At 34.9% G+C, this 26,734-nt stretch overlaps 1 protein-coding gene and 1 long non-coding RNA gene across 5 annotated transcripts in view; both read right to left on the bottom strand.

The window, feature by feature from the left end:
• EMC2 (ER membrane protein complex subunit 2) overlaps nucleotides 1–26,734 on the bottom strand; it is a 128,880-nt gene that overhangs the window by 38,661 nt on the left and 63,485 nt on the right. The gene's annotated exons all lie outside the window — the stretch shown is intronic.
• Nucleotides 1,694–26,477, bottom strand: LOC144579776 (uncharacterized). Of its 2 annotated transcripts, none has more exons than XR_013528161.1 (3): nucleotides 26,377–26,477; nucleotides 21,606–21,699; nucleotides 1,694–1,817 (listed from the first exon to the last, which is right to left on the bottom strand). It is a non-coding gene; the product is annotated as an uncharacterized LOC144579776 (long non-coding RNA). The 2 variants fall into 2 exon arrangements; XR_013528160.1 differs by lacking the exon at nucleotides 1,694–1,817 and adding an exon at nucleotides 13,859–13,973.

Genomic DNA, 26,734 nt, shown 5'->3' on the forward strand with positions numbered 1-26,734 from the left:
ACACCTGGGAGAGAGTCGATCGTTCACTAGGAGAGAAGAAGAGGAAGAGGCTCTGAGACACGAAGCCAGGTAATAGGGCTCGGCTGGTCCCAACCCCACAAAAAAACGGCAATTGGAAGCACTGAAGATTGAGAGTTTCACAGCAAGCACAGCTGAACCAGGAAGGTCCAGCTCTGTGGGCGAGGGGTGTCTGCCTAAGGGAAACTAAGAAACAGAAAAAACTTCATCACCAACAAGCTGGATGTCCACTCAGAGACCCAATCTGAAAGTCAGCAATTACAAAGATGACAGGTGGGTAAATCCACAAAGATGGGAAGAAACCAACGCAAAAAGGCTGAAAACACCCGAAATCAGAATGTCTCTCCTCCTACAGGGGATTGCAGCTCCTCATCAGCAACGGAACAAGGCCTGATGAAGAATGAGTGTGATGGATTGACAGAATCAGGCTTCAGAATGTGGATAATAAGAAAATTCTGTGAGCTAAAAGAACATGTTCTAACCCATGTGATAGGTGTAACTGAATGTGACAAAGAGAATGAATCCAAGCTGGAAAATATTCTTCAGGATATCATCCAGGAAAACTTTCCCAACCTAGCAAGGCAGGACAATACTCAACTCCAGGAAATATAGAGAACACCACAAAGCTATTCCTCAAAAAGAGCAACCCCAAGATACATAATCATTAGATTTACCAGAGTTTAAATGAAAGAGAAAATACTGAGGGCAGCCAGAGAAAAAGGTCAGGTTATCCACAAAGGGAAGCCTATCAGACTCACAGCAGATCTCTCAGCAGAAACCCTTCGAGTGAGAAGAGAGTGGGGGCCAATATTCAACATTCTTAAAGAAAAGAATTTTCTATCCAGAATTTCATATACAGCCAAACTAAGCTTCCTAAGTGAAGGAAAAATAAATTTTTTTGTAAGCAAGCAAGTACTCAGAGATTTCATCACCACCAGGCCTGCTTTACAAGAGCTTCTGAAGGAAGCATTACACATAGAAAGGAATGACTAGTATCAGCCATTCCAAAAACATACCAAAAGGTAAAGAGCATCACCATAATGAAGAATTTACCAAAACAAAGGGATGGAGGAAGATTTACCAACCAAATGGAGAGAGAAAAAAAAAAGCAGGAGTTGCAATTCTCGTCTCTGGTAAAATAGACTTTAAAGCAGCAAAGACCAAAAGAGACAAAGATGGACATTACATAATGGTAAAAGGATCAATGTAACAAGAAGAGCTAACAATCCTAAATGTATACATACCCAATATAGGAGCACCCAGATACATAAGGCATGTTCTTAATGACTTACAAAGAGACTTAGACTCCCACATAATAATAGTGGGAGATTTTAACACTACATTGACAATATTAGACAAATCAATGAGACAGAAAATTAACAAGGATATTCAGGACTTGAACTCAGACCTGGAATAAGTAAACTTAATATACATTTACAGAACTCTCCACCCCAATTCCATAAAACATACATTTATCTCAGTATCGCATCACACCTATTCTAAAAGTGATCATAAAATCGGAAATAAATCACTCCTCAGCTATTGCATAGCATTTCACAAGTTTAAATGAAATATTGGTTGGCTGCTTGTTTATTATTTTCCTCCCTTCTTCCTTCCTGTCTCTACTGTTAAGCACATTTATTGGCATAAAAGAGGTTTTTAATACCCATTTTTATACTGCATTCCAGCCTGGGTAATAGAGCAAGATTCCCGTTCTCTCTCCCTCTTTCTCTTCCGTTTTGTTTCTCTCTTTCATTCTTTTTTCTTTCTTCTTTTCTCTTTTTCTTCCTTTCTTTTTTCTTTCAAAAAAAAAGAAAAAAAAATAAAATAAAAGATGGAATAGAAATCTAATTATTAAAAAGGACTAAGAGACAGCATCAACCAATTGCCATGTATGGAACTTACTGGATCCAAATAAACTGTAAACAATTAACCAAACTTATGAGACCAATGAGATATTTAAACACTGACTGGGTGTTTGGTAATACCATGAAGACATTACTTTTTCTCAGATGTGCTAATATTTAAATATTTTTAGATACAGAGATCAAAAATGTATGGGCAAAATTATATACAATATCTGAGACTTGCTTCAAAATCATATGGGGGGTTGGGTAGGAGTACAGGTGATATATAGTCATTAATGGTTAAAAAAATATAACATGTAAAAATTAGTTGCTTTTTTTTTAATACAGGGTCTCACTCTGTCACCCAGGCTGGAGTTTAGTGGCATGATGATGGCTCACTGCAGACTTGACCTCTAGGTTCAAGTGATCCTCCCACCTCAGCCTCCCAAGTAGCTGAAACCACAAGCATGTGCCACTGTGCCTGGGTAGGTTTTAAATTTTTTGTTGAGACAAGGTCTCCCTATGTTGGCCGCAATGGTTTTGATCTCCTAGGCTCAAGTGATCCTCTCAGCTTGGCCTCCCAAAGTATTGGGATTACAAATGTGCACCTGGCCCTAGTTGGATTCTTATACACTAACAACAAACTATGTGAAAAGAAATTTAAGAAAAAAAATCCCATTTATAGTAGTATTAAAAAGAATAAATTACTTAGGAATTAAACCTAATCAAGGAGGTAAAAGACTTACATACCGAAAACCAAAAAACACTGATGAAATAAATTAAAGACACAAATAAATGGAAACATATCCCACATTCATGAATTGGAAGTTTTTATGTTGTTGAAATGTCTATACTACCCCTAAATGATCTACAAATTCAATGCTATCCCAATCAAAATTCCAAAGGCCTTTTCCCCTCAAAAAAAGCCCTTAATAACCAGTCTTGAAAAAGCAGAACAAAGTTGAAGGCATCACAAGTTTTGATTTCAAAATATATTACCAAGCTATAATAATTAAAGCAGCATGGTACTGGCATAAAGACAGGTGTATAGACCAGTGGGACATAATTGAGAGTAATGAAATAAACTTACACGTAGATGGTCAACTGATCTTTAACAAGGGTGCCAAGAATACACAATAAGGAAAGAATAACTTCTTCAACAAGTGGTGTTGAGAAAACTGAATATGTACATGCAAAAGAATGAAATTGAACCCCCAATGTACACCACACATATGAATAAACTCAAAATGGATTTAAAGGCTCAAATATAAGACCTAAAATTGTAAAACTCCTAGAAGAAAACATAAGGGAGAATCATCTTGACATTGGTCTTGGAAATGACATCTTGGATATGATGCCTAAAGTGCAGGCAACAAAAAGAAAAATAGACAAGGGGACTACATCAAATGAAAAAGCTTCTGTGCAGCAAAGAAAGCATAAGAATAAAAGGGCCCCCTATGGAATGAAGAAAATATTTGGAAATCATATTTCTAAAAGGGAGTTAATATCCAAAATATATGAGGAACTAACATGAACAAATCAAATTTAAAATCAACATGGCAAAGGACTTCAATTAACAACTCTGATTAACAACATGGCAAAGGACTTGAATAACCATTTCTTTAAAGAAGACATACAAATTACCAATAGGTGTGCTCAACATCACTAATCATCAGGGAAAAATCAAAACCTTTTCACACTGTTGGTGGGAATATAAAAGTGTAGTTACTATGGAAAACAATATAGAAGCACTTGAAAAATTAAAAATTAAACTGCTATACAATCCAGAAATTTCCATTTCTGGGTATATACATAAAAAAATGAAGTTAGGATTTCAGACAGATTATCTTCACTGAACCATTATTCATAATAGCATACATATGAAAATGACCTAAATGTACATTGATAGATGAATGGATAAAGAAAATATGGCATATAAAATATGTATTCTCACTTATAAGTGGAGCTAACTGATGAGAACATATGGACACATAGAGGAGAATGAAACATGCTGAGGCTTATCAAAGGGTGGAGGCTGGGAAGAGGGAGAGGGTCAAGAAAAATAACAAATGTGTACTAGGCTTAACACCTAGGTGATGAAATAATCTGTAAACAAACCCCCATGACACAAGCTTACCTATGTAACAAACCTGCACATGTAATGCTGAACTTAAAGCATTTTTAAAAAAACAATTAAAAAAAGAAATTGTGGTATATATTTAATTCATACAATGGAATACTATTCAGCCTTTAAAAAGAAGGAAATCTGCCAGAAACAACAAAGATAGATGACTTTGAGGACACTGATAAGTGAAAGAAGTCAGTCACAGAAGGACAAATACTATATGATTCCACTTACATAGGTTTCTAAAATAATCAATCTCCAAGAAAGAGAATAGAAGAATGGTAGTTGACAGAAGATAGGGTAAGGGGGAAATTGGGAGTTGTCAATGGGTATAAAGTTTCAGTTATGCAAGATGAATAAGTTATAGAGATGTGTTCTACAACATAGTGCCCACGACTAACAATACTCTGTTGTGCACATAAAAGTTTTGTTAAATATACACCATGGAATATTGTGCAGCCATCAAAAACAATGAGTTCCTGTCCTTTGTAGGGACATGGATGAACCCAGAAACCATCATTCTCAGCAAACTGACACAAGAACAGAAAATCAAACACTGAATGTTCTCACTCATAGATGGGAGTTGAACAATGAGAAAACATGGACACAGGGAGGGGAGCATCATACACTGGGGTCTGTTGGGGGTAAATAGGGGAGGGACAGTGAGGAGTGGGGAGTTGGGGAGAGATAGTATGGGGAGAAATGCCAGATATAGGTGATGTGGAGGAAGGCAGCAAATCACATTGCCATGTGTGTACCTATGCAACAATCTTGCATGTTCTTCACATGTATCCCAAAACCTAAAATACAATTAAAAAAATAGTTTTGTTAAAAGGGTAGATCACAGGTTAAGCATGCATACTACAAAAACAAACAAACAAAAAGCATAGGGAAACTTTTGGAGGCGATGGGTATAACTACTTTGAGTGTAATGATGATTTCATGGGTATATGCATTTTCTCCAAACCCATTAAATTTTGTACATCAAATATGTGCAGTTTTTTGTAAATGAATTATATCTCAATAAAGATTAAAAAATAGGCAGTTGTAACCACAGCCTCTGGACAGAATTTTATTCCAGAGTGTCTTCTGATGCTTTCATTCATCAACTGAAATTCCAAATTTTAGCAGAATCTCTTTTTTATCTCAAATATGTGTACAGTTAACAGTTTAAAAATGTCTTTTTTAATACTGAAAACTGTGTTGATACATTAATTTGCAAAACTTTTAAATCCATTTTTAAAACAAATGTTTCAAATTTTAAAATACACACCAGGGTTTGCTAATTTTAAAATGATCACATACTTTCCCAACTATATCTGAAGTTAAAACAACAACAAAAAAATTTAACTAAACTAGGAAAAGGAGAGATTTAGTTTTACTCCCTATGCAATGATGGTACTTTTTCACTTGAGATTTCCAAGAAGTCTACAGTAATAGAAACATCTTTAATCTGACAACTTTAAATGCCTTCTGAAGGAAATGAAAATGCCAAATGATCCACCAGAAATCCCGCATGTAAGGTTATATTAGTGTTAAAAACAACCTAATTAAATGTTGTTGATTTGGGACTCCAACTCTGCTAAGGAGATTTTTTTTTTTTTTCCCCTGCCATCCCCAGGTCAACCTGCTTTAATTTATTATTTCCCAAACCACCATAAAGTGAAATTTTGAAAAAGACTTCTTGGAGAAAACATCTTAAGGAAGGAAGAAGGAAACAGTAGAAAAAGCATGATCAGCCACGGCGCATTTAAGAATCAAGACTATATGTTTCCAAAAACTGTATGTATTATTGGAAGATTGAGTTTCTTCCTTCCTTTATGTATTCACCTAAAATTTAGGCCAATTAATATGTTATTTAAGTATTTATAGCTCATGGTACTGGGTTAACCCATGATGGCTGACATTATTAAAATATTCAGAAAGAAAATTCTGAAAGAAGTTACTTCAGATGGCATTTTATAGGCCTGTGAAGCCATTGAAGAGATAATAATAATAAATATGAAATAGTTAAATAAAGCCAAGTATGTAATAAATTAAGTCATATAGGTATATGCTTTGATATAAACTATTATCAAAACTAATTACATAGGACTTAAGTTGTCCCAGAGGCAGAATATTTAGAGAAGACAAGGAAAGGCATCCCAAGCCCTTCAAATAATAGGTCAAGAAAAACAGACAAAGGAATTCTTGTGAGAGATTTTAAATTGGACAGTGAAAATCTTTATCCAGCTCTTTCTTTTGATTAGAAGTCACTGGAAACCCTTAAGGAAATTCATGATGAGAACGCAAATGATTATAGCAGTAGTAATAGTAGTGGCAGTGACTCTTTAAGCTATGTGTATGCATAATTTGAAAAAAATCAAAAGTCATAATTTATAGACTGCAGTGAATTTTTTAATGGAAGAATGACAAGCTTGTTCTAACTGTGTTAAACAAACAAACAAAAAACAAAAAACAAACTTCCTGTTGGCACTGTAAAAAAGAATAAATAACGAAGGAAGGAGAGGAAAATCAACTGGAACTGTATTTCCCTAGGCTAAAGGGAATATGTATCCTGAAGATTCGAACCAATCTAGTGTCAGTGGAACTAGAAGGGGATAATTTAGAAAACATTTCAGATATAGAACCACCAAAACTTGGAGATTAATTGGCTATAGGTATGCAAAGGAAGATGTTTAAGAGAATTTAGAAAGAAGTTTAAGATAAGTTGGAGGTTTTTTCACCCGAGTTAGTAGGTAGAGCTGCTCTCTGGAAGAAGTCCAGCTTGAAATAAGTTGACTTTGCCCATTTCTCTATTTTAATTCATAAGAAAAAATTTATATATAATTATATAACATTTGTATTTTATGTATATTTATTTTATGTGCATATATACATATATGAATACATATATTTGCTGCGGAGACACTAATCCCTTGATAGTATATATTACAAGTTATATATATTGCATTTTATATATAATTATATATCTTATGTACATATATACATTATAATATACATACATATATATTCTAGAGAGATACTAATCCCTTGTTTGTTATGTATATTGCAAGTATCATCTCCACTGGTTTTCACTTTATGGTGATTTTTTATGAAGGGAAGTTCTTAATCTTAATTTTAGAATTTATTTGGCTTTTTTTGTTTTCTTGGAGACAGGGTCTTGTTCTGTCACCCAGGCTGGAGTGCAGTGGTACAACCATAGCTCACTGAAACCTTGAACTCCCAAGCTCCAGGAATCCTCCTGCCTCAGATTCCCAAATAGCTAGAACTACAAGTGCATGTCACCACACTCAGCTATTATTTAGCTTTCCTGATCTGAGGACTAATGTTTTTCAACAATTTAGGGGGTTCTTTTTGAATTCTATTCTCTCTTGTCCATTGGTTCTATAGTTTCCTTTCAGAACGCTAACAAAGTATTTTAGACCTTCTCCCTCCATTCTCCACAACTATTAACTTCTGTATCATAGTCTTCATTTGTTTCTCTGAACTGTTTTACATTTTCTTCATAAATTACTTTACCCATTCTTTCTTCTGCCATATCTAGTCTTCTGGGTAAACTTCTCATAGAGTTTTGAATTTTAATTATAAAATTAATAGTTTCTATAAGTTCTAGTTATAATTTTAAAAATCCATGTTACCTGTGTTTTCAAGGTTCTCTTTTATTTCTTTAATTATATTAAATATGGTTGTATATTTTACCTGATAATCCCAATGTTTATGGTTTTTGGGTCTATTGCTTTTTTACTTATGACATCCTTGGGTGTTCTTTGATTTTTTACTGCAAATGCTCATGTTTCTTGGAATTATATCTGTAGAATGCAGTTGAGGCCTAGATGGAAACTAAATTCCTGATTTTTACTTGTTTCTGCCAGTCTCCTGGGTGCACAATTAGCCAGGAACATTCTAGGCTAAATCCTCTTCTTAAGGTTTTTTTCAGATCTATTGAGGGCCAACTTGTGCTTACACATTTTCAAGGAAGTTTTTACTTTTTTCTGCCACATATTTAGCATTACTGTTATTTTTTCATTTTTATTTATTTAGAGACAGGCTCTCTGTCACCCAGGCTGGAGTGCAGTGGTGCAATCACAGCTCACTGCAGCCTTGACCTCCCTGGCTCAAGCCATTCCCCTGCCTCAGCAGGCCTCGCAGTAGCTGGAACTACAGGTGCACACCACCATGCCCAGCTAATTTTTGTATTTTTTGTAGAAGTGAGGTTTCAACATATTGCCCAGGCTGGTCTCACATCCCTGGGTTCAAGTGATCTTCCCACCTCAGCCTCCCAAAGTGCTGGAATTACAGACATGAGCCACTGCACCCGGCCTTACCTAGCATTATTGTTAATACAGGTAAATTTTCCTGGTGTTTCCTTCTTTGTTTCACACTTACACATCCTCAGCTTTGTGTAGGCTCCCTACCATGGATGGCCCCTGAGCTTTCATTGGTATTTTTCATGTCCCAAGAAGCTGTCAAAATGGAAACCCAGTATGTCAGGATTCAGCAGAAGTTCTCAGAACAAAAAGTATATATGACATTTAATCTTTTATGGTTTCTATTTTCTTTTTAGACCTGGATTTTATTTTTTTGCCAACTCATAAATGCTTTTAAAAATATGTAAGTGTTTTATTTTTTAAAATCTGCTTAAAAGGGTAACTTTGGGTACCTAATCTCATATACATCCCGACATCCATCTTTCTTTACTGGTCAGCTCAATTTTCTTTCTTCTCATATATTACAATACCTTCTGTTTTAACACTGTTCTACTGCTTATGGGTCTCTGATGAAATCTCGAGTTCTCTACTATGTTTCTTTCCTACAATGAAAAAAAAAAACTTATTTCATTAAATATATATAGCTAAACTAGGCCTACATGGCTCATCTGACTTTCCATGTCTACAGGAGTATTGTTTCAGGTTTCTGGGAAAAAATAACAGTAAAAAATACAGCAAAAAATATCTACTAAACTCAGTGTTGCTATATCTAGTGTGGAAAAAAAGAACTTTCAGGAATCTCTGCAGTATACAATGCCTTTCTTTATTTCCTGTGTCAGTGTTTATTCAGATGCTCAATGTTGATAGAAGGCTGGTTTGGGATTAAAAAGAACAACACTGCACATAAGCAATTTTGAAAACTGGGGTTCTGCAATATAGTTATCATAAAATGTCTTATTTATTTGAAAGCAGTTGCATCAGTTCAATGATAATTACTGATGTTTATCAGTAAATACACCTATGTATGTCCAAAGGGATGTGTGAATTTCTGATGACTGTTATTCCACTAAAGGAACTAAGTTTAGTCAATATATTTTTAACTCCTATAATTAAGCCAAGGTTAAAGATTAGGAGACACAAGCATCTAGGAGGGAATTAAAATTGGAAAGAGAAAAACGTAAGCAGACACCTGCCACTTGAGAAGAGAAATATTATGTGGTTCTTCATGACAAGCAAAACAGCAGCAATTCACCTAGAGTATGATAATAACTCTATCAACATGGGTACGGAGAAGCTTTATTTTTCACACACAGTTACGTGGGATGATTTTCCCAGATATAGAGCAAAGAATTACTTTAAAAATCCAGCTAGTTAATAAATAGGTCTCTTCACTCCTATTGTGAGATAAATAGTAGTGTGAAATTAGGGAATAACTGTTTTTAATTCAATCGACAGAAACATGAGCTAACAGCTCTAATCAACTGCCTAAGAAGTAGAAGAATAAACTTTTGTTCAGTAGCTCAGACTGTATAAAGGAAAACTTATTATTACTTATATACTACATTCAAAGTAAAGTTAGAATGATACAAGCTAGTAAATTCACAGGTGTTAAAAGAAATGAAGTAGCAATGCAATTGAAGAAAGAACTCAGCCTCTACTAAAAACATTAGACAGATTGATGGATTTGCAATACTCAAATTTTTCTACTTTCTGAACACAATAAGATACTATTATTTTGCTCACCTTAGAGCTACACAAACACAGACTTGGGCATTCCAGTACCACTAAGCTTTATCTTCTGCAAAAACTTTGGATTGGGTTTTAGCTTTCTTCCCCCGAATAAATTTTTCTCCCTGAGTTAATCATAAGAAAAATAAGATGTAGAGCTAGCCAGATGCTTCAATAAAGAAGAAAATTGTTTTGGTATTATCCAAAGAGGAAAAAAGCCAGGAGATTTGGAAACCTCAGGCCATTTTAGACCACACCCAGTCTGGGGCACAGAGGCTGTGTGACTCCTTCTTGGCAACTTCCAAAACAACTACACGCACCATGCAGCTTCAGCACTTCAGTCTTAAATATGTGTGGCCTGGGTTGGCTTTCACCAGCTATCTTATTTCATGCAATACAAATCATCCCTAACATTAAACACCCTTCTAACTAAATCATACTCAGTACTAAACTGCCAGGCAAGCAAATGGCAAAACAGGACTTTTAGCTTAACAGATGCAAGAACTAGTTACTGACTCATGTCAAAGAAAAAACTGGATTTGTAGTAAATCTCCACTTGATTAAAGGGAAGCTGAATAATGCTAAGAATTCAGTAAACACCATAGCTAATCGAAGATTAACTTAGTGATTTAGGAAGAGGAAATGATCAGTAACACTTAAAACACTGGTAAGCTAAGGAGGTCATCTTTCACCATAGGTACAAATCAGATTTTACCTCATATCTCAGGTTCAAAGAATTTAGGAACCTAAGGAATTTTAGTAGGAAAAGAATTTTAGAATTCCTTTCCTAATACTATCTTTGTTCTTGGAAATTAACATTTTTAAAAATGTAATGCTTTGTGGTACAGAATATTTTTATAGGCACTATAATTTGTTACAAAACAATATATTTTATTTTTTCATATGAGACAATGAGTTGTGCATAATTTGAGTGTTTTACTTTACTTTGTTTACTCGGAAGCTCTAACTTACAAAAGCTTTCTGCCCTGCTGCTTATAAAAGGAAGACATGAGGCTCTGGGTTTATGTAAAAGTGGAAGACAAGTATTTTTGAACATATAATATGTAACTCAGGTCCTAAAAGACATTTGTCTGTTCCAGATTCCCTTAGATGTAATTTGTTCCTTTAGTCTACCTGAATTTTAATGCAAAAACAATCAGTCCTAGATTAAAGTATTAAGAGAAGACATATCCATACTTAAAATAAAAAGGGGGCACTAGATCCTACTCCCACTCTATAAAAATACAGATCTTATGTTATCATTTGTTCCCTAAAAATGGAGGTCTCATAAGTATAAGATTTTATGTAGTAATATGTTGACTGCTTTTATTCATTTTCAAAAGCAAGGCTCTGATTGAACAAAGTATTCTAATGTTTTCCCTACCCCAGCATATAACCAGCTTTCTATTTTCCAAATGATATTTTGTTTCAGAGCTTTGCTGCAATGCTAATAATCTTATTCATTTCCTAGTTACCAGAATTCAATAATTTACTTTGAGCCATATTAAGTATTGTGTCAAAACCTAAAATGAAATAAAACTGTTTATTAAGCTTGTAATACAATACCATTTACAGATAAGCCATTGGTATTTTTTCCTATTTTTTATTCAGTGTAATCTATTTGAGAGTATTCTAAGTGAAATTAAATTTGAATGAAAACAGAATTTCTGTCAATTATTTTTCTATCAAATCTGAGTAAGTGGCAATGTCAAAGTAGAAGACATCAATCATTTTTTGGCATACATTTTCATGTTATTAAATTGATTTTTCAAAACGTTTTACATAGCTTTCTGAAAGAGCATTTCCATATGCCACAAAAACTGAAGGTTAGAATGTTTTACATAGGATAACATTTACATAACTGAAATGAGCTTCTTTATTAGAATCTTTAAATTTAAAACCGTTTACTAATACAAAATGGAAATGTTCAATGGGATCTGTACCCCTTCTAAGTTCTCTAAGTAAAATACAAATATGTATTTTTCTTAGACTCCAACTGGATCTGAATATAATGGCTAGAGCCTTACAATAACTGTTTTTAAGTCACATTTGAGGAAAATATTTTTCCATGTCTATTTTTACTGTAGATAAATAATCAACATTTAGTCTCTTGAGCTATTTTTTAAAAATTGTATCCAAATTTCAAATTATTTGTGATTGTTGTTTGGAGGATGGATGGTATTCCACATACAACTAATTGACTAATACAAAATTTCTTAACTCCATGTAGCACCAATTTGAAAAGCAAATACATTTTGATTATTTGTTTGTTTTTGATCAAGCACAGTGGCTCATACCTGTAATCCCAGCACTGTGGGAGGCCAAGGTAGAAGAACCACTTGAGCTCAGGGGTTGAGACCAAGACTATTCTGGGCAACATGGCAAAACTCCACATCCACACACAGACAAACACAAAAGCCAGGCATGGTGGCGCTGTACTACTTAGGAGGCTGAAGTGGGAGGAACCCTTGAGCCTAGGAGGATGAGGCTGCAGTGAGCCATTACTGCGCCCCTGCACTCCAGCCTGAGTGACAGAAAGAGACCCTGTGGCATGATCATAGTTCACTGTAGCCTCAACCTCCAAAGTCAAGTAATCCTCCTATCTCAGCTTCTTGAGTAGCTATGACTACAAGTGAGTGCCATCAGATCTGGCTCATTTTTTATATTTTTGTAGAGATGGAGGTCTCACTATGTTGCCCAGGCTGCTCTCAAACTCCTGGGCTCAAGTGATCCTCCCATCTTGGCCTCACAAAGTGCTGGGATTACAGGCATGAGCCACCACACCTGACCTAAAATTTATTTTTTAAAGTAGCTTTTCAAGCTCAATTTCAAAAACTTGTAATAAATCCATGTGCTATCCCATGTTTATTTTCTATCAAGCATTATGTCACTGAGGCAGTCACATGAGTCAGAAAAATGCATTTTTACTGGACTCCATGCCATCTCTTATCTGTAACACATCTAGTTCATCATCAAGTCTTAGTACTTTTAAGTTTTAGTATTTCTTAAGTCTGTTCCTTTTCTTTTATCTTCACCATAGTTTCATTTTTTTTTTTTCTCACTTGGACAAGTCTGCCTACCTACTTTCTCTACCAGCTCAAGTCTGTTTTAAGTACATCAACTACATACAATGCTAGTAAGATAATGTAGACAGCACTTATGCAGACTTCCCTCATCTATGGAATAAAGTCCAAGCTCTATAGTGTAACATACAAGGCTGTTATTCTGTTTCTCCATTTCAGTTCTTGCCACAGGCTAATTTTTATTTTAAAAAATATTTATTGAACTGCATCTTGCTGGATATCTTCTTCTGTGGATTATGTGTTCATATACTTTGCCCATTTCTGTTAATCTTTTGAGATTCATAAATGTGTACTAAATTACACTAAAAGACCTTTTCTTCATCTGTTGAAAAAAATCCCAGAATAAGCACATTTTATACAATAAATTCTTAAGATGAATAAGATGCCACCAATTTAAGGTAGACCAATATTTCTTTAACCCCATTTAATCAAAATTGTGTTTTTCAATGGCATCACTCACATAGCTACAATAGGAAGAGCCAGAGTAAGGGAGAGGAAGGAGGAATAATATTCTTCTCAGACTCCTGAGGCAGATCCAAATGATTTATTTTTCTATCTAACTTTATTTTTCCTCATTTAACATCCATGCTGTCTTCAGTTACTAACATCTCCAAATCATCTTTCCTTCTGTGGAGCACTCCCCCAGATTACCATCATCCTTGGGATCTTCAATACCCATCAAAACCTTAAACTGATCATTTCAAGTCCTTTTTGATCTGTCATCAACATCAGTCATGCACTACCAAGACTACAGTCTGATGCCTGCTATGGGCAAAACTCTGCTAAGCAATATAAGAAAAAAGTAATACACCAGGACAGTGCAAAAGAGATAAAACACATTTACTTACCTTCTCACAATGTGGCTTTACCTCTTCTGTATGCTAGACCTTGCCCTTCAAAGCCTCTGCCAATTCCAATGATCTTCTCTGAAATCTCTTTTTGCTTGGTCTCCCTGCCACAACTAATGCAGAGCTCACAGTTATTATATTTCTTTAGATCTCGTTCCTTTACCATGCTTTTTTTTCTGCTTCCAACATTTTTTCTTTTTTTTTTCTGAGATGTAGTCTTGCTCTGTTGCCCAGGCTGGAGTGCAGTGGTGTAATCTTGGCTCACTGCAACCTCTGCCTTTTGGGTTCAAGCAAATCTTCTGCCTCAGCCTCCCAAGTAGCTGAGATTACAGGCGTCCACCACCATGTCAAATTAATTTTTGTATTTTTAATAGAGATGAGGTTTCACCATGTTGGCCAGGCTGGTCTCAAAACTCCTAACCTCAGGTGATCCACCTGCCTTGGCCTCCCAAAGTGCTGAGATAAGAAGACTGATACTTCAGCCCCTTAACCTGCTCTTCTCTCTCTACATTCCCTCTTTTCCTAAGAATTACATGGAAGTTGATGCTTTCATCAGCTCCTATTTAGGCATTTTCCAAATAGTAATCCTTAAGGGCTCACAAAGTTTTCCTAAGGGATCATGTTATAATAATAGCATCTTCATTATTTTTTTAATGTAAATAAAAATTATTTTTAAAATATCCATCTTAAATGGAGCATTTGGAGAGCCCAAGAGAGCAAGCACAGTGAAAATAACAGTAATTATCAGAAATCAAAGGAAGGTGCTCCAGGTGCAGTCACTGACAGACTCAACAGAGCACTGCTGGTCATGACAATGGTATTCATCATTACTTCATTTTAAATAATCTATTTCTGGTCCCTTAAGAATAATTTATATCCATAATCAGTCAATGATTAAAGAGTGATAATACAAGAAAATGTTGAAATATATGATAATGAGGGGTAGAAACAGGATAAATGTGCAAATTTGCCTCAAAATGATCTTCCTCAGACCCATTAGTTTAATTTGCCCAATTATGATTCTTTAAGAGTATATCAATATTTCCTGTTTCCCCAAAAAATAGTATTAATAAGATAAACTACAGTGACAATACCCAATATGACTTAATTATAACTGTGAGTAAAAGCCACTATCTACTATGTGTTATTTGTGAAGATATACTAATAAGCAGCAACCTTCTCTCATGTGTAATTCTAAAAACTTTTTTGCTAAATCACTTTATTACATGTCATATAAAAATTGGAAAATAATTTTTATTTGGCAAGGTCATGTATTATTGTGAAAGAGTTCATCCAAAAAGGTTGGAAAATAATGATCAATATCAGGGGTCCCCAAAGTGTATTCCTCAAAACATCAGTTGATGAAATTCTTATTTTAAGAATAATGCCTATCATAGGGACATGGATGAATCTGGAGAACATCATTCTCAGCAAACTGACACAAGAACAGAAAATGAAACACTGCATATTCTCACTCATAGGCGGGTGATGAAAAATGATAACACATGGACACAGGGAGGGGAGTACTAAACACTGGGGTCTATTGGGGGGAAAAGGGGAGGGCCAGCGGGAGGGGGAGGTGGGGAGGGATAGCCTGGGGAGAAATGCCAAATGTGGGTGAAGGGGAGAAAGGAAGCAAAACACACTGCCATGTGTGTACCTATGCAACTGTCTTGCATGTTCTGCACATGTACCCCCAAACCTAAAATGCAATAAAAAATTTAAAAAAAAAAAGAATAATGCCTTTATTGTTTTAGGAAAAAATGATGCAGAGTTTACAAAGTACACTAAAAAGTGCCAAGAAAAAATATCTAAAAATCTACAAATATCCCATCACCCAAATATAACCATTGCCAACTTTTATTAAACATCTTTACAAATACATAGTTTGTAAAAGGAACTCTTAGATGGGTAGATATAATTTAGGAAAAATTGAATAATCAAAATTATTGTAAAAATAAAATTTAAAAATATGGAAAACAATATTGAAATTCAGATAAAGTTCCACCTCCACAGAAGATATGGTTGCTAAATAAAGCATCTTTCTAAGGCTAAGAAAAACAAATGTTAAGAATCTTTGATGTCACTTTTGAAACCATGTGTTTTAACTTTAATCAGTCTCTTTGTAATAAAATATTAAATTATCACATTCATCCCTGTTCCCACCCTCTGCCCAACCCTAATTTTTGTTATATTTTTCTCTTTAGATTATGAAAGGTTAAATTTATGTTTTGCTCATTTATATTTTATAATAATTCCCAATTGCTTCAGTGCTATATTTATTTTTTACATAGGAGTAATACAAATACTGCATCACACTTATTTGGATTAAATGAGAATTACATTCTCATTTGGATTAAATGAGAAATATCTTATAAATTGTAAAGTGCTAAATATTTGTTCTAATATAGTAATACCTACCACTCGTCTGTCTACTTGCTTTTTAAAATTCCCCATCCAAGTAAGAAAAATCTATTCACTGTGCCTCTAATATTCTTTTCCCATCTTTAAGATTGATGCAGAAGTTGCTCCCTCTACTGAGAATGCCAACACTCTAAAATTATCTGACTTAAAACTATCTGACTTTTGGCCAGGAGCAGTGGCTCACGCCTGTAATCCTAGCACTCCCCCCAAGACAGGCAGATTGTCTGAGCTAAGGAATTCAAGATCAGCCAGGGCAACATGGTGAGAGCCTGCTTCTACTATACAGAAAATTAGCCCAACGTGGTGACATGTGCCTGAAGTTCTAGCTACTTGGGAGGCTGAGACAGAAAAATCACTTGGATACAGGAAGTGGAGGTTGCACTGAGCTGGGATCAAGCCATTGCACTCCCGCCTGGGTGACACAGCGAGACCCTGTCTCAATACATACATACATAATATCCAACTTTCAATATCAAGACCAAGCCTCTCCCCTTTCTTGTCTTTACAGAATCCTCCAATCTTTAGTGGAATCCTCATCTGAAGATATACATCACAAACATATTAATTCAGTAGGTAATTAAAAGTCACTCTTCCAGCCTGGGTGAAATGGCAAAATTCCGTTTCTACAAAAACGAAAATACAAAAATTAACTGAAGGTGGTGGTGTGCACCTGCAGTCCCAGCTACTCAGGAGGCTGAGATGGAGGATCGCATGAGACCGGGAGGAAAGGTTGCAGTAAGCTGAGATTGTGCCATTGCACTCCAGCCTGGCTGACAGAGTAAGCCCCCATCGTAAAAAAAAAAAAAAAAAAATCACTTTTACACTGATCTACTGCAATACTGAAATAATTTTCCGAATTATTATACTGAAATAATTTTCATTCTTACGTATTTTCTACAAACTAAATTATAAGCTTCTTGAAGGCAAGATCTAAGTATTAGATTTTTGTCTCTATGCAGCCTTCTGTTTTGTACATACCAGGACTACTGGTATACTCATTTTATAAGCTTCCAGAGACCAGGGAATATAATTGTGTGCCATAGTTAGAGCATATAAAATATTCCACATTAAGTTAGTAGATATTTAACTAAATTTTGCCTCTGAAACTGCCGTTGTTCAAAAGATAAAAATATACAAATTACAAGAAATTATAATCTGCAAATCTACAAATTATGGTGAATATAATTTAATATGTGAGCATTTGGAAGTTCATTCCTCATATTAAGAACCAATACTAAGAAAGTGTTTCTGCCAGGTGTGGTGGCTCACACCTGTAATACCAGCACTTTGGGAGGCCTAGGTGGGTGAATCAGAAGGTCCGGAGATAGAGACCATCCTGGCTAACAACATGGTGAAACCCCATCTCTACTAAAAATACAAAAAATAAGCTGGGTGTAGTGGCTCATGCCTGTAGTCCCAGCTACTCAGGGGGCTGAGGCAGGAGAATAGCTTGAACCAGGGAGGTGGAGGTTGCAGTGAGCCAAGATTGTGCCACTGCACCCTAAGCAGGGTGACAGAGTGAGACTCTGTCTCAAAAAAAGAAGATGCTTCTATGTCCTTAATATTAAAAGGCACTTCTTAGGATGACTGAAGATAATCTTTATGAACATCATCCACCATTAGAGGTCAATGTGGTAGACGCAGATGAATTCAGAAGAATGGCTTGAGCTAAATGTGCACTACAACTAAATCTAAAACATATGCTGAAAAAAATTTTAAGAAGAAATACCAGATACTTATGAGTTTACTTTTTATTCTGTTTCTCATAAAAGTTGAAAGGAAACAATTCTTAGTTAATTTAGATTTTCACTTGTTCTAATAAAAGTTTACACAATGGTGTAAATGATAGTTTTTCCTTGACCAAAAACAAAACAAACAAAACATCATTTCACATAGTTTAATTTCCCATATTAAAAATCCACTTGAAAAATGCCAGGTAAACTGACAAAGCATAACACTCCTTTTAAGTTTTGGGTTTATTATTATAAAATTTTATTATATTGCAAATGTAGTCAGTTATATGTAGTAGGGTAAGCATGGCACACAAATGCAGTTGCATTTGGTGTTCTTGGAATATAATGATGCAAGTAACAAGAAGCTACTGCTTCGTTGCCAAGAAGTCAAGTTTAATTTGCTTTCTTTCCCCTCTCTCTTCAGCTGGCCAAAACACAAGTTCCACTGCAAATCCAACAACCAGAAACGACGGATGCCATCATAAATACATAATTCTGCCAAGTAGGAAACCCTACATTGATGGATAACAGAAATCCCCATAGCAACTAGAAGACATTCTAGGCAGCATAATCTTGAGGCTATATTATAAATAAAATGTATGCATCCCTTATAACTGAAAAATGCGTTTTTTTTTCTTTTACACCGACATTTACTGTTACCCAATGGGTAATTTTTCTGTCTGGTTCATATTCTTAGTGGATTGAAATTTCCTTTCATTCTGAACTGCTGCAATAGATAAGTGCTATCACAGAGTTCCTGCTGAGCCTTAAGTAAAACTCACCACATTCAATTAAAAAACAAAACCACAAACAGCTTTTCAAGTTTACTAACCAAATTCATAGTCTTGATAACCTAATTTGAGTGTTAAAGTTTAGCAACTGAATGACACTCCTCACCATTAGCTGGCTTGGAGACAAAATATGGAATCAACAAATATTCATAAGCATTCACTTTGGGCTCAATATATGCTAGATATTATAGGGGAAAGGAAATTGAAGACAACTTCCCCTAGTGCACAGGAATTTTTCTTCTAGGTTTTATAAATTATTAATTCAGGATGCTAAATCAAAGCAGTATTCCTTGTGGGCCATCTTGCAAGAAACAACATTTGCCTATAATTGTTCTAAAGTCTGAACACCTAAAAGTAAAAATTTCAAGCAGATCAACAGATACAAAATCCAGAAGAGAACAGGATATTTTAAAGCAGAAATAAGAGAAAGGCTGTTTACTTCTGCAAATAGCCTTGGTTTTAATTCCAAACCAAGTTTTACTATTTTTTTAAATGAAGTCTTTCTACATCATAATCACTACTACATGTCAATGCTTTTTGACATTGACTAATTGAAGAAGCCTATAGGCCTCAACATCTTATGCATTATCTTCTCAATAAAGATATTTAGGTCTATGGATACATTTTAAAACCAGGTCTTTCTAAATTATTCCCCAAGAAATAAGCATGTATGTCTACCTGAAAACCATAAGAAGCCAAATAAAAAGTTATTTTCGCCCACAATTTATTAGCATTTGAAAAACATTAGTTACTGGTATGTTCGGATCTGTAGTACTAAAGCTTACTCAATGGCTATGCCATCTGCAATTAAACTTTTAAAATCAATTACACAACAAGGTAAATATACACTGTGATTGTATATATATACATACACATACACACACTGCACTATTTATAATATCTTTCAAGTATTTATATATTCTAATTGGTACAGATTGGTCCATTAAAATTAGTCCTAATATTATTGAATCAGACTTTATGAATTATAATTACTGAACATGACTTATTATCTATCTAATGTGGGCATATTATATGAATTGTTTAATCTGGAACTACTGATAAAAATATTCTATCGCCTATATAGCAATTTCAAGAAAGTCATATATAAAAATCAAGAATACATTTATGATAAAATTCTACAATTATAGTATTTGGCTTGATTTTGATTAAAATATGCCTACTTTTAGTTTAAAATAAACCAAAAAAAAAAAAAAAAACAGCCTTCAGTTAAAAAAAAAAAAAACAGCCTGCAGTTTTTATAATTAAAAAAAATTTAAAACTCTAGGTGGCGTACTTCTACAAGCTTGTAGGAGAAAAATCATCCACTTGAAAAATCAAGCTTTTTTATTTCTAATCAATAACTGTTAAAAGTATGAATTGAAAACTTATCCACTGACATTTGAGATTTGTTAATAGAAAAAATTAAGTACCAATTCATGGCTGGGTGTGGTGACTCATGCCTGTAATCCTAGCACTTTGGTAGGCTGAAGTAGCTGGACTACCTGAGATCAAGAGTTTGAGACCAGCCTGGCCAACATGGTAAAATCTTGTCTCTACTAAAAATATAAAAATTAGCCAGGTGTGATAGCACACGCCTGTAATCCTAGCTACTACTTGGAAGGCTGAGGTGGGAGAAGTGCTTGAACCGGGGAGGTGGAGGTATCAGTGAGCCAAGATCATGCCACTGCACTCCAGCCTGAGCAACAACAACAACAACAAAAAATTGAAAAGAAAAAATTAAGTACAAATTCAAAGCCATTAAACAAAATCATGCTATAATTTAAGCCACAAAATACTTCATTATAAGTCTTTTCAGACTAGTAAATATTTCCTTGTGGGAAACGTTTATTATTTAGAGAATAATGAAGTAAAACAATGAAATATTTAACAGTATGCATCCCCAAATTAGAACAATATTGTTTTAAACTATTTTTACATCTTTAACATTTACATTTTCAGAAATTCCTTCTCTAATATTTGGAAGACTGAATTTGTGTAGGTATTGAAGTCCTTTCCAAATATACATATTTCATTGCCCTTAATATTTGAGAACACTTCTGCATACATAAAAAGATAGCAACATTAAATCTGCCAGGTGACCATCAGATTACTCTCCCCAGAGCCAGCTGATACCATGGGGTCTGTTTCTTAGTACAGCTCTGACTCCTGGGTACCACTTAAGAGGCAACCATTTGTTTGGCAGCATATCTATATCCCAACTGCTATTACTTTTCTTAAATTATCGTATCAGTGGTGCTATTTGAAGTTCGTTTTAGTAAGACATTCTTATACAGTCTTTCCCAATGCTTTCATTTGCAACTACCCAACTTTTATTCCTCTCATAAGAACTATAGACATATTCATCTGTGCAGTTTGGTTTTAGTCAGAGTAGGTGGGCCACTAGAAAATTACCAGCCAATGGGGCTGTGTTGTCTCCTATGCTCTCTGGCGTACTAAGTATGACAGGTAGATCAGTATAATGAAACTAAATCCAAAATCAGCTGTCATTTGAGCCCAACTCTTGAAATCACTGCCTATCATTACCACTCTGGAGACCTTCAATTTCATTTCAGATATGATGTTGATAGCACACATTTTAACCTAGGGTTTTCAAAAGATGATAAAAACAAATTTTTACGTAATTCTTACCCACGTTTTCATGTAATAGTTACGTTGCCTAAAAGGGCACTGAATTCATAATTAAAGGAAATTCTTAGTATTTTACCTCTCAAATTAGTAGACATGAACTCAGATTTCTTCAGTCACGAATCCATTCGGTCTGTTTGGAAATACTCACCATTTACTTGGTCTACAGCAGGTAGATGTTTCCCCAGACTTATTTGCAAGATTAATGTCTCCAAGTATAACGTTGGTGACAGCAGTTTGTCGAGCTAGAAACATTTTTCAGAGATCTAAATATCTGAATATAAATTGTATATACTTATAATGTTTCCATATTTTTATATGGAGTAGTAAAGACGTAATGACCCTATTGGAATTCACTTATTTGTGGCTGCAAGTGGTTTATAGCAATATGCTTCTAATTGTTTTTGGTGTCCACATCTAATTATTAATCAGGTCTTTTATGTTAAAAAACAATTTGTATAAAAGTCTATATTATTCTTGTCTTCTATGCTCACTATGATACAAAGTTCACACTTCGGATATCCACTGTGGTTATTACAATTGGGTTCTAAAATAAATGCAAATATGCATATATACATAAAGGGGGATATACATATACGAACATATGTATATAGATTTAGAAATAATTTCTCTTTCTAAAGACCACAGGCCTGGCAGGGCGCAGTGGCTCCTAACTGTAATACCAGTGCTTTGGGAGGCTGAGGTGGGTGGATCACTTGAGGTCAAGAGTTCAAGACCAGCCTGACCAACATGATGAAACCTGGTCTCTACTAAAAATAGAAAAATTCGCTGGTTGTGGTGGTGGGTGCCAGTAATCCCAGCTACTTGGGAGGCTGAGGCAGGAGAATCGCTTGAACCTGGGAGACAGAGGTTGGCAGTGAGCCAAGATCATGCCATTTGTACTCCAGCCTGGGTGACACAGCTAGATTCCATCACAAAAAAAAAAAAAAAAAAAAAAAAAAAGATCCATGGCCGTCTTCACTCCCTTCTCTTAAGAATTACAAGGTTTTTAAAAAGCTGTTGAAAGCAGTCAATATAAATCAAATGAATTCAGCTTGGCTTCTGAGAAAGAAAATAATAGTATAATTCTGTGCACTAATTCTAAAATTATTAAGAGAAAGATACTCCATTCAACATGCAAAACAAACGTGTGACACAGTTCTTCTGGCATCTAGGGATAATACTGTTGCCCCTCCTCCCAAAAAATAGAATAGAAAAGCAGGGGAAAACATATAAATCAGAAAAGGGGCTAACTTAAAAATGCCCTACAAAATCACAACAGAAGCAGCAAAGTAACATGCAGATCTTCAGGAAATCATTTTCTTCTTTGAATCACTGATTTTGTTTAACAGTCTAGACGACACCAATGGTTCTCAAATTTTAGTGGGCCCCAGAAACACCTGATAGGCTTGTTAAAACACAAATTGGATCCCACTCAAGTTTCTCATTCAGTAGATATGGGGTGGCACTCAACAGTTTTCATTTCTAACAAGTTTCCAAGTGTCCAGACTTTGAGAATCACTAACTAGACCTTTCTATAATCCATTAACCTCTCTTGGCATTCACCTAATCTTCAGTTGGGAAAAATTAGGGGCTAAGAATGGCTCCAGTTTACATTTCTCAAAGTAGTCAAATTTCTACGAATTGTTTTTTCCTATTCTTTATGTGTTACATATATGATCCTCTTAACAGTATTACTGCATTGTTCATGATACGCAGATTAGATTTTTGAAGTGACTTTCTGATTGGAGTTTCTTTTACTAGGGAACTAAGTGAAGAAGTGGAATTAAGCTACTTCTGGAATTAAGTTTTGTTAAATAAACTATACCTAAATGTGCATAGTATTTTTAATTCATTCAAATACATTGCATATGCAAGCATCATGCTAGAAGCTAAGAAGGTAAACATGGACAAAAACATATAGGGTCTCTGCTCTCATGGAATTTAAAAATCTTCTGAGGGGGGAGACAGATAATCACCTGAAAATATAATTAAGGTGATAAATGCTCCAAGTGAAAGGTGCATGGTAGTTGTAATATAACAATTTATGAAAAACTGATTTCCAGGGTAGCTGAACATTTTACATTTCCACCACAAATGTATGGAAGTGGCTCTCCATAATCATCAGCATATGGTATTACCAGCTATTCTAATAGGTGTTCAGTGGTATCTTGTCAAGAGTTTTAATTTGCACTTCCCTATTAACAGACAATGATGCTGAACATCATGTGCTTATTTATTATCTGTACAGCTTCTTTGATGAAGTATCTGTTAAGTCTTTTGCCCATTTTCTAATTGGATTATTTTTTCCTAATAAATTTTGCCAGTTCTTTATATATTCTGAACATAAGATTTCTGTTGAATATGTGTTTGCAAGTATTTTTGGTTGATGGCTTGCCCTTTCATCTTTAACAGTGTCTTCTAAAGAATTTTTATTTTTTAGTTTTTACAAAATTCAACTTTTTAAAGGAATTTTAATGTCAGTTGGCCTAACCCTTGCTCAAGATTTCCTGTTTGCTTCTAAGTTTTAGTTTTAGATGTTACAGTAAGAACTATGATCCATTTTGAGTTAATTTTTGTTTTAGAGACACTGTTTTGCTCTCTTGCCTAAGCTGGAGGGGAATGGTGTGATGATAGTTCACTGCAGCCTCAAACTCCTGGTCTCAAGTGATCCTTCTGCCTCAGCCTCCCAAGTAGCTGGGACAAAAAGCATGTGATACCATGTTCAGATAATTTTTAAAAATTTTAGAGACAAGTTCTCACTATGTTGCCTACCCTACTTTCAAACTCTTGGCCACAAGCTGTCCTCACATCTCAGTCTGCAAACTAGCTGAGATCAGACGCACGAGCCCCCATGTCTGGGGCATAAAAGTTTTTATAAGGTAGAAGGATTAGGTTGAAGTTTTTCCTTCTTGGCTACAACTGTTCAATTGTTCCAACACTATTTGTTCAAAGTTCAATTTTTCCAACATAATTCATCTATTGCTCATGTACCTTTGTCAAAAATTAGGTTTTCATACTTGTGTAAGTCTATTTCTATATCTATATTCTGTGTCTATCACTGATCTGTATGTCTATCACTACCAGAAACCACACAATCAGTACCAATATCACAGTCCCGATTACTGTACTTATGTGTAGTATCTGGTAGTGTGATTTCTCCAACTACATTGTTTTCAAATTGCTTAAGATATCCTAGTTCCTTTGTTCTTCCATGTATTTTAGAATCAGATTCATTTTGGTTCTTTAGAATCAGAATCGTTCAACAAAGAATCCTTCTGGGATTTTTACAGGCATTTTTCATAGGAATTTTTATAGGAATTGTATTAAACCCATAAACTTGGAGAACTTAGTTAATATAGTCTTCCAATCCATATAAGTGGCATGTTTTGAACTCTTTAAACATTTACAATCTATTTTCTCTCTGAAGCTTGCTACCTGGAGGATTCATCTGCATGATAAAACCTTGGTCTCCACAACCCCTGATTGTATACCAGACATCCCCTTCTATTGATAATAACCAATTGCCAATCAGAAAATCTTTGGATTTGTCTGACGTGGAAGCCCCCACTTCCAGTTGTCCCACCCTCCTGGACTGAACCAATGTACATCTTACATATACTGACTGAGGCCTTATGTCGCTCTAAAATGTATAAAGCCAAGTGTGACCCAATTACCTTGGGCACATGTTCTCAGAATCTTTTGAGGGCTGTGTCACAGGCCATTAGTCACTCATATTTGGCTCAAAATAAATCTCTTCAAATATTTTAGAGTCTAACTCTTCATCAACAAGGTCCTGTAGATGTTTTGTTAGATTTATAATTAGTATTGCATTTTATTTTTGTAAATGGTATTATATAGAAACATAATTTAATTTTTGTGTGTTGATCTTGTATTGTGTGATCTTGCTAAATTCACTAGTTCTTGTAAGTTCCTGTAGATTTCTTAGGACTTTGTAGACAATAATGTTAAATGCAAATATAAAGGTTTTTTTTTTTTTTTTTCATTTCCAAGCTCTGTGCCTTTTATCCCCTTATGTTACTGCAATAGATTTTAAGTACTACATTGAATAGGAGTGATGAGTGTGCACATCCTTATCTTGTTTTCCTTTTACTGGCTCTTAACATGGCCTTCGAGGGTCTGTATAGTATCAGAACCAAGGGGAGAATTCAGCTTTTTAACATTGTAAACTATGTCCTTCCAATTTTAATTGTAAATTATGTCCTTCCACTTTCCCACCCTTTGAATTCAGCGACACTCCCAGCACTTTGGGAGGCTGAGACAGGCAGATCGCTTAGGCCACGAGTTTGAGACCAACTGGCCAACATGGTGAAATCCTGTCTCTACTAAAAATACAAAAATTAGCTAGGCATGGTGGCATATGCCTGTAGTCCCAGCAACTCGGAGGCTGAGCACAAGAATCACTTGAACCTGGGAAGTGGAGGTTGCAGTGAGCTGAGATCACACCACTGCACTCCAGCTTGGGAAAAGAGAATGAGACTGTTCCAAAATAAAAAGTGAAACTAAGGCAGAAAGATATATGAGGCACTGAATTACTTATTACACAAATGTAACTGCTAGAGTAAACACTAATCCAGTGACTGACGGGGAGGAGGACAGAAGGTGAAAAGGTAGTGAGACAATATGTAGGCACTATTTTCTTTTTTCAAATGGTTCACCATGTTGAAAATACAGTTACTAATTTCATGTGTACAAAGAGTGCATTTTTGTGGTAAGAATAATTAGTAGAGAATTACCTTTGTATAAAAAGAGTTCTTTCACAGACTATATTAATCAGCTGCTTATTACTCATGGCAGAATAACATGAAAATGACTGTAATATGAAAGATTAGACTAGATATGGAGAATTATTTACTAGCAGAACTATTCAAAAGGTTAAAAGAAGCTGATATTGACAATACCTTTCTTTCTAAACACTGCTAGATTGTCAATTCCTCCACATTCCCACTTGCCCAAAGCAGCAATGACAAGTCTGCAGAGGCCTCTGTAAACTGTTGCTAAAAAAATTTAAATATATTTATTATAAACAAATACCATAATAATTGCTGTGAAGTTGCTATTTTAAAAACCGATTTGTGTCTAAATGAAGTTTAACTTTCAAAGTCTCTTCTATTTTACTGAAAGATGTGAAATGCTATTGAAGTTAGCATAATGGTTGTTTATTATGAAAAGAGAAAAATAAAAACTTCTAACTAAGGTATAGAACAAAAAAATTGTAATTTTTTTCCTAAGGATAGTTTAAATTTTCTTACTTTTTTC

The sequence above is a fragment of the Callithrix jacchus genome, chromosome 16 (genome assembly GCF_049354715.1).
Source record: "Callithrix jacchus isolate 240 chromosome 16, calJac240_pri, whole genome shotgun sequence".
In the NCBI taxonomy this organism is placed as follows: domain Eukaryota; kingdom Metazoa; phylum Chordata; class Mammalia; order Primates; family Cebidae; genus Callithrix; species Callithrix jacchus.